This window comes from Aptenodytes patagonicus, chromosome 2, assembly GCF_965638725.1.
Source record: "Aptenodytes patagonicus chromosome 2, bAptPat1.pri.cur, whole genome shotgun sequence".
Taxonomy (NCBI): domain Eukaryota; kingdom Metazoa; phylum Chordata; class Aves; order Sphenisciformes; family Spheniscidae; genus Aptenodytes; species Aptenodytes patagonicus.
Window position 1 is genome coordinate 32716771 of NC_134950.1, and position 9859 is coordinate 32726629.

The window sequence follows — 9859 nt, forward strand, 5'->3', positions numbered from 1 at the left end:
ATTCCTTTCACAGTGTTTATTGATTGTGCTGTTGTTACCAGCAAAAAAGTCTGAGGAACTCCAGTCTCTGCTGGAGCAGAAAAACGTCGTTCTGAACTGAGACCTAGCCCTCAGCTTAGAGATAGAAAGTGAACGTCAGATGATATGCGTGGTAATTCCAGCTGTGTTGCCCTCTTTATAGGGTCTAACGCTGTACTTGTTCTTGAAGCCAGCTCTGGGGGAGCATCACCAGGAGGCCTGCCAGCACCTTCCAGGGACCGAGTTGGCTGGAGCAGCTAGCAGCCACTGCTGTCCACAAGGGTATAGGGAAGGTATTTAGGGTGTAGGCTGGTCAGAGGCCATGCCAATCTAAATCTGATTGCTTACCAACTTCTCAGAAGGAAAAAAAATCTCTAATAATTAGGTCCTGATTTTATTGGGAGATCTTGCAACAGTAATTGAGAGGTCTGCCTGTGGGCTAAAACAGCTCTTAGAAAGTTGCAAGTAAGAACTTGATACAAAGCACTAGTATAGGAGAAAAATCAGAATTCCAGACAGGAACTGTAGACTTGCACATAAATGACATTGTCAGTTCTGTCCAGGAGCTCACAAGCTGGTGTTGCAAGTAACACAGAGGTAGAGGTAGCTTTGCTGGAACTGGAAGGGCATGTCAGCTACTGGCTCAAAGGTGGTTTTTTTAAATCCATGCGAGTGTAGCAGTCTTTGACCTTGATTGTAAGAGGTTCCTAAAGCCTGTTACTCAGCAAAAGGCCGATGGAGCAAAAGCAGATTAGACAGTTGTTAAGGCTTTTTTTTTTTTTTCTTCCCCCAAACGAGTTATACACATCTGGGTTTGGTCCCTTTGTTCTGGGAGCAGTAACAAATATTTGTCATATGAACATATTCTCTACAGACTATAGAAAGATAGTTTGTGTTTAAAAAAAATCCAAACGCTTTTCATTTAGTCTCTGCAGACAGACAGGCTCTCCCAAATCAATTGGAGCAGAGAATATAAAGAAGCTAGAGAAACAAGTCTGCCTACTGGAACTTGAGACATCATTTCTATATCCTTTTGCAAAATCAAAACTGAAAGCATAGGAACTTCAAAATGTTGAAGTGAATGTGTTCATCTGGGAAAGTATACTTAAGTCTCTTCTAGGGGGAAAAAATATTCATTTGACTTACAGTAGGAAAAGAGGATGATTTCTTTGTTTAAGACTCCTTGGAGAATTCCTTATTTGGAAACTGTGTGCAGTTCCCCGTATTCGGGAGAATCTGTTTGCTGTTTCCTAAGGGTGTGTTCCTAACTGTGAGAACAGCCTAGATTTTAAAGGCAGAGGACTTTCTTCCTACTAGGAATGCAGTCTACCAAGCTGCTTCGGCTGCTTCTCTGTCCAACTGAACATTTGTCTTTCATTTGAATAGTGAATTTAGTTATCTGTTTGGAGAATACAGATTGAATGACCATCTTGTAATTGCGTCCTCTTTGGATCCTAAACTTAAAACAGGCAGATAGTAGTTTTAGCTGTTTATCTGAAACAACAGGTGGTTTGATTAGGAAAATACAGGACATAGCTAGATGAGAAATTATGCAGCTGGAATAAATTAAGTGTCTCCATGTAAAAGTCTCTATTTACCATGGCTCCAAGAGTGTTTTGCATTCATTCACTAAAGCGACAGCATAGGATTTTGTAGAATGAGGTTTTTATGCATGGCAGCAAACTAGAAAATGTCAAAGTGACTGGGAAAATTCTTTAGGATTTATGTTTTGAGTTAATGCTTAATCAGACTTTGCAAAAGGCAACCAATCTGATAGAGTGTTGAGATAGGAGTCAGGTCAGACACAAAATCCCTATTATAACATCGGTAATAACATTATAGCACCATAACTAGTAGCTTTGTTTTCAAAGTAGGCTGTAAAATGTGCTCTGGGTTGAAATACAGTGTATGTAATTAGATTTTCCTGCAAAAGTTGTTTCTGGAGGGCTAATATTCCCAGCTGCTCTGGATCAAAAAGAAAAAGAAATTCAGAGAAAAGCTATAGAAAACATATCAGAACTCCATGCAGAAGGAAAAAACCCTAAGTTTGCATTTTTCGTGGTCTCATTAGCCTGTAGATACTTCTGACTTCTCCATATCTGCAGTATCAGAGTGCAGCTGCATCTCACTGCTCACCAAAAAGTTGTTGGGGTCAAATATGAAACAACTGTTTGACTTTGCCTGAATTGCATTGAATATTTGCGTGTTACTGTTTTGAGCATTGTATTTTCTCCTTGTGTCTGTGGCGTTCCTTGGAGGGGATCTACATGCCCAAAGGCCAGGTGGTGGAACCTGGACACATGCTATCATTTGGAAGAGCAGAGGGAAGTCATGCAGGTAAATGGACTAGTGCAGGATTTCTCTTGCTACTACAACAGTCATGGTCAGATGTCCTCTCCAGACCTAAAGAGCTTATGGGACAGAAGAAGAGAAGTTACAGGTCTTCATCCTGTGCTGGTACCATTTTACCTGCAAAAAGGGAGCTGTAGGCCTTATTTCCACATTCTAGATGTGGTCAGTAGCTGCATCTAAGAAAGACACAGTATGGAGGCTGCGTGTGGACTGCACGTTCTGCATCCAGGCAAGTTTCTCCCAGCAAAGTGAAGAGCCGTTCCTGAAACAGCTGGGGGCCGTGCTGTACTGTCAGTCCCCCCGAGGACTGAAGGGGAAATTAGTCATCTACAGTGGAGGAGTAGGAAGGAAAAGATGATAAACAAAAGAAAAAAAGTCATATGCATTTTTTTTTATCTTTACTTCTAAACCTGAATTTTCTGCTGATGGAAGCAATGCAGCAGCCAAGGATTTCGAAGGGAGGAGAGACATAAAATCATTATTGTAGGTGACCTTAGCTCTTGCTTCCCTCCTTTTCAGTGGAGTATTGCAACTTCTTTTTTTTTCCTGTCTGCACATCAGATCAAGTAAACCAAAGAGTGTCTGTACTGCTGCAGAGAAACGTGAGAAATAAGCTACAGCCTCATTACCTGGAGCCCTGTGCTACAGGCCCACCCCATCATTTGGCAGCCAGGCAGAATAGGGCTGTACCCACCCATGCTAGGGGCACAGTTTTGCCATTATAACTCTGTAGTTAAAATATAAATGTTTCCTAGATTCCTCCTTACGATAGCATGAAAATCTCTGAAACTTTGCAGTATCTAACTGATACTTAAGCAGTTTGCTGCTTACACTCAGCGAGTCTCTTCATTACTAGTTCTTCCAATATTTCACGCTTTCTCCCAGATTTGGCTCTTTAGATCACTTTTGTGGTATTGTTAGTTTTTAATGACAGCTATTATTTTCCTTCTGAAGAAATTGCATACATGACTTCAGTGCAAAAACCTCACAATGTAGATCAGTCTCATGGTTTTTATGGGTTTGTAGATTTGGCAGTATTGGTGATTTTTGAAGGGATCAGAGACTCTCAAGTCTTTAATATACAACTGCTAATTAGCTTCTGCTGCAATTAAATCTGAATAAAGATTTGCTGTCTAAGCTATTTAGCTCTGTTAAGACTGTTCAGCCATCAAATAAACCTGCTTTGTTGTTATACCCAAACAGCCCACATCGCAAAGATTCAAGAAAGCCTTTAGGACCATTGCTTCAGCTTTACACCTAAAAAAGAAAGCTAAACTTGCTCTATTCATCCAGTTCTGATCAAATCAGTGTGAGCCTGAGCAGACAGTACTTCTCAGAAACAAGGGCTGAATATTCATTTTCCAAATCTAACAGCACTTCAGACAGAAGTAATTTTTTAAACAGTTGTTGTAATCTGAAGTGAGAAACGCGAGATGACGATTAACCGTAAGAACAAACATACTGTCATACTGCTCCTCAAGCACTCCAGAAATAGCCCCCATCCAGTTATTTTCAGAGCACATATTTGTGTGTGTGCTCTATTAGGTCTACTCATTTGGTCAAAGTTAGGAGTGTTAATTATTTGTCAACTTGGGCTGGTAATTCTGACATCTGCTTAACAGTTTCCTCAGTGTTCGTATGATCATCGTCTTTACCCTAACGTACCATCCTGAGATCGAAATGTTACAAGCCAGCGCTAACCCAAGGGACAAATAAAAAGAAATAATATGACATTTCCTGACAAGTTTTGGCAAAGTTGGCTTTAGCAGTTGCTGTGAGTATGAAAGCATTTAGAAGATGAGCACATTTACTTGTTACCAGCTGTCATTGTTTTATCCTTAGTCTTGCACCATGGGTGTTTTTTTTCCCCATAAAACCATAAACTCCGTTGTTGGAGTTAAGATTATGCAGGAATTCCACCTTTTATTTTCTTTGCCGTTGATAATTCTAATGGTTGCAAAGAAAAAGAAGAAATTGTATTCCATAAACCACTGGCATTTAAAAAGAAAAAGCAATGCTTAAAGTTTTCATAGCTTCAGATTCAGAGAGGCCTGACTTACTGTTACTGCTCAGTACTGCACATGGCTACACAGGCACTATGATGGCAGAGGAGCCACGGAAGGAAGTTTACTAGTAAATTTTACAACACTTTGCAGTGTTTATATTTCTCTATATGCATTTTTCATAGTAGCTGTCACTAATTCTTAGATTAAAATAAAGTGGTTGGATAAACACATTCCCAGGATTTCAGTAGAAGGTTTGTTTGGCATTTCAAGTCACTTCTCTGAGAAGCACTCACCTGTGACAGATTACTATGACTACTAATTTATGTCTCAGCCTGTTTTATATTAGCTTGCCCCTTCCTGACTCCAATAACGATTTGTTTATTTAGTTTCTGGCAGATGTGGCAAACTTGAGGATTAAAAAAGATGAAGAACTTCTTCTCTGTGCCCCCCCCCCCCAGTCAGGTGCCCCCACACTGTGGTTATTTATTTTGGGCAACATTGTTAGGTTCTTTTATTTGCTTTCTGGTTTCTGAGCTTGAGGGTGGACCTGACTCACATTTTCCAAGTGCTACGCAAGCTGTAGGACTTATTTTATTTTTTCTTCAGAAAAGTTCTGTTCTATTGCAAGCCCTTAATTCCTGCAACTCAAATACTGAGAAGGAAAATCTATTATAAAATGAGCTGCAACAAAACCCACGGAAGCTGGCACCTCCCTGTTGTCCATTACTTAAACAAGACGGAGAGTTCAGAAGTGGTATGTGGTGGTCTGTTTGTTGCAGGATGAGAACAGTAGGTATCCATATTAATTGTTGTATCAAAATATTATGTTCTAGCCAGAAGTAAGGAAATTGCAGTTAGTATGTGATTCCAGTTATTACATGGTCTTTGGAAAAAGTAAGCTCTATGACCAAGCCAACAATTCCTGAACAGTAATTCATAATGAGAGCAGGCCGAAAAGGCTACCAGCATTCAACCAAAACCCACCACTCATGCAGAACAAGTCTTGCAGAAGATGAAGGTAGTTTTCTAATTCTAAATACTTACAGCTCCCACTTGTACTAAATCTCTGAAGTGTGACTCCACCGCTCACTGATATGTAGCCTTTTTCCCTGAGATGTACATTCTCTGGTGGCTGCCCTCTGCTACACTGCACCCTCCTCCCCAACCAGTTTGACAAGGCAGTACGATTAGCTTCAGTCCCTCCAGCCTGACTGGCCTCATTTATTCAGGAGCCGTTACAGTTACTGCTCTTACAGCGCTGGCTACAAAGCTATTATTCTGTAAAGAATTTGAGAGTAAAAACTTTCATCCAAGTATACACAGTGAATTTCCACTCCCTCAGATGAAATAGCCTAGTAGAATTCATTCCCTCCCTTTTCTTGAGGTGCAAATGGGAAAAATATATTGCAATCTATTGCATTCAGGAAAGTTGCTGGAGGAGATAGAGATTTTCCTTCAGCCTGATCCCAATTATGTTTCTTTTCTATTTTAAATATGATCTCGTGTGCTCATAGCAGTTTCAATGCTTAGAGTGCTCTGCCGTGGTCCCAAATAGAGCTTTGTAGCTCCCAACCCCATTTTGTGATACTGACAGTGCCATATATTGGCTCAATTTTTATTTGATATCAGACACTGAGAGCCTAAAAAAGAAGGCGGAGCTCAAAACCAAGTAAAAGGAGTGAAGCCTATATTGTATTTGCCACCTGCACAACTGAGGCAGAAAAAAATTACAGAAAGTGCCGTGCCATGCAGCTCTTCTTAGACTACAGACATGTTTTAAGGCACACAATATAGATGAAACTTTTGCAGGCACAGAACCCAAAGCATTAAACCATTACAAATCCATTAGAAGAGAAAGTTTGGTGATGTAACTGTCATTGCTGTATCAGTTATTGTTTTCCATTTGCTACATTGATCTAATTCCATATAATTTCAGGTATCATTTGTCCTCCTCCAGTATAAAGCCACATTAAAAAAAAAACCCTGTATGGACTGCTCTGCACTTAACATGGTTATGCCGTAGAGCCGTGGCATTAGGCATACGAGCCCATATGCTTCTTGGCATTTAAAGCAGGACTGTCATTCCCTGTGCTTGAGGAAGGTAAATTGTGTCTGTGTCAGCATGCAGAAACATAAAAACCAGAAGTAAAATACTGAGCATTGACTACAGAAATACTTATAACTAGCCTGGATTTGGCCAACGTTCTTGAGCCTCCCAGCCAATACTAAAATCTTCATGCAAATCAATAGCCACAAGCAATGTACCGTATTTAACTCTGCAATCAGGACAGAGAATGTGCTAGAAATGGCTCACAGGGAGGAAGTGATGGTGCTCAGGAGTCCCATAGATTCATTGCAGGAGGAGCCAGGCTGGTGGTGTAGTTGGGTCTCAGTGCGATTCTGCAGCGTTAGCTAAAACCAGCGCGGCTGATTCACTCCTTGCAGGGTGTCAAGCAGCCTTGATGCTGCATAGGCCTGAGCTACAGCACGTGCTGGCCCGTACGCAGGAAATGTTTCAGCTACCTCTGGGTTGAGTGGATTAAAGCCGATAAAACGTGTTACCAAAGACATTTTCCTCTGTTAGTTTTTTTTCTTTTTCAGGGTAAAGCTTCGGCTTCTTATTTGTCTGTATCTTTCCTAAAGAACAGGAACTAGGGCACATTAACCCCAAGTAGTCAGGTAGAGCATTTCATTAAAGAGGAGCTGCCAGTTTTAACATCATATGTCATATCTGTGAGCATTTTGAGACAGAGTATTTAGAAAATCTGTGGAGATTCAGATATCCTCCTGGAAAATATCAATCAGTTAAATTGTTTCAAGGTTAAAAAACCCCAACTTTTAGCACATTGCGATGCGAAGTACTGAAAATATTTAACACGTCTGAATAAATAGTGAAAGTAGAGGATTTTGCAGATGAGTGAAAAATGAGATATTAATATTCTAAAATACAGCAACACAGCACATTAAGTAACTTAAATGTCTGTAAATGTAATAAGGACTAGATGCAAAAATAATAGGGTTTTTATTTCTTTAGAAACAGAAGCAATAAATCTAGATCTCTGATAATACAAGGGGGAAATCAGAAGAAGCTGCTGCGTGCAAAACTGCCTCCTGCCTTTTAGTCTCCTCTTGCCAGTGGTAAAAGGATTTACCTATGCAGACACATACACACAGACAAGTACGGTGACGTGTTTACAGTGACTGCATGTTTAAGAATTTACCGTCTTGTTAGCTGAGTCATGATACCTGTGCCTGCTTCTAAGCCACTGCAATAAAATCGAGTGAGACTAAAGCATCACTGAACGTAACTTAGCATCCCCTGATTAATCTTCTTAAAACTCCTCTGATATTTGTGAATAAATTGTATTAACCTCTGCCTGGTGGTTGAACTGAGCAAGTCTCATTGCAATGCATTTTGCCTACTGCATGGGCAACGGCGGCAGTGAATATTGGAAGCAACGACTTCTACACATGCATGTTCACCAAAGAAGCCAGAACGTGAACCACAGTTACTGAGGTCTGTACGTGCTACGCAGTTGTAGTTGGCACAGGCATGCCTACTGATGCTGCTGAGCGCTCCTTTCTTTGAAAGTTAAGCATACGCTCCAGTGGAGACGGAAGGCACCAGCAAACTGGTTCCGTAGTATCTTAAGAGGGTACAGTAGAAGAGGTTGCTTTACCCTTGTGTCTGCAAAAGTTACTGGCCACCTTTCCGCAGAACAAGCAGAGCAGAATGAACTATGCATTCCTGCCTGGGCTGCTCCCATTCCTGGCTCTTCACATGAGCTTAACCTATTGAGAAGGGTGAGTTGATGCTACTCGTGAGGAGGTGGCTGCAGCACAGCCATGAATCTGTTGTAGCCTAATGTTCTCTCTGCTTGCCTGGGCAATACGGGCTCTCTGCTGACCTTAGCTATGTCCACCACCACGTCGGTGTGATTCGAGAAAACTCTTCTGCCATCTCAAAGCCCCTTAGCATAGGCTGGGCAGTTTGTGGCAGAGCTAGGATTAGAGCTGGGAGGCTCCTGATTGCTAGCCTGGGCTTGCTTATGCCTGGACTGGGTCTATTGTGCCAAACTGCATTGTGGCTGTAGATTGGGGAAGCTCAAAAGATTACCAGTCATTTCACTGCGACACAGGCAAGGACTTAGATCTCTATAAGCACTTTTTAATCCCTCGGTGTAAGAGTTTGGTATTTTTTCTGCAGAACGTACTACTAGTACCAGTGTCAATGTACATTATAAACCTCGCGTTTTTCCCTTCCAGCAGTTACAGCACATCTACTCTACAGCCGGAAAACGGAAGCTGATAAGCCAACGATTCCTGTTCTGGCTACCTAAAAGCTGAAGTGTCAAGATGTAAGCATTTAAGGCTAATTTCGGACTTCTCGTACCTATAATGCCACCGCTTTCTAAATCTGTTCACATCTCATTTTGACAAAAGACCATTATCTTTTATAAAGTTTAAGCCTGTAAGCCTTCTTCAAAAGCCAAGTTTTAGCTCATCAGCAGAATACATATTGTCCTTTGAGATGGGGACAAGATCATTAGCAGACAATAGCGGTGCACACAAGTGGCAGACTTTTAAACTCACCGTTGTACTGTCTAATTTAGAAAATAAATTATAAAATTGAAACTGAAGCTCTGGTGGAGTTTGTGGTGGAACTAATATGACCAGCCCTTTTTAAAAAATTATACATAGGAAGCTCCAATAAATACATGTACTTCTATGCGCATGGTTAACATGTGCACTAGGAAAACTGAGTCCTTCATCCAGATTCGGAGACAGCCACAGCCCTTTGTCACTGTTGATACGTCTTTATAACACCACGATTAGGCAGAGAAAACACCAGTATTTCAGATACCAATATTTCAGTTTCTATTGCTTTTTATGGTACTGTAGCTAAAACTTAGAAAAGTGCGCTAGTAAGTTTTAAGCTTTGCTCCAATAATTAAAGCATTGTGAAATGCCAAGAGCAAGCCCTGGCTTTTCTTTTACAAGCACTTGGCAGGTCATAAATGAAGCACGAGAAAAACAAAGGAAGTAAAATTCTGCCAGCCCCCAAAGCACCTTAAGGTTCATTTAATTGTCAGAAGGATTTTCCCAGTGAAGGGAAACTGCTTGTATAAAGTATGATGCAAAGCGATTGATATTGGCAGCATTCAGTTTTCCTATGTATCTTACGCATTTTGTTTTATTCTACTGTATCACAACTTTTTATCATGTTAGAAGCTGCGTACTGAAGAAGTTCAAGTTAGGTTAGTAATGAACACGCCCTTAGAAATTCTACAATTTTTACCGTTGTTGGGAGTCAAATGCATTATGATCAAAGATGTATTGGACAGCTAAGCACTTCTAATTAAAAAAAAATTATGTTGCATAAGATACCTTGAGTTTGAAGTTGGGGTAACTGACAGTTTTGTGAAAGGGACTTACTGTTGCAGTATGAATGGTTCAGCAACAGTGTTCCCCCCAAAAAAAAC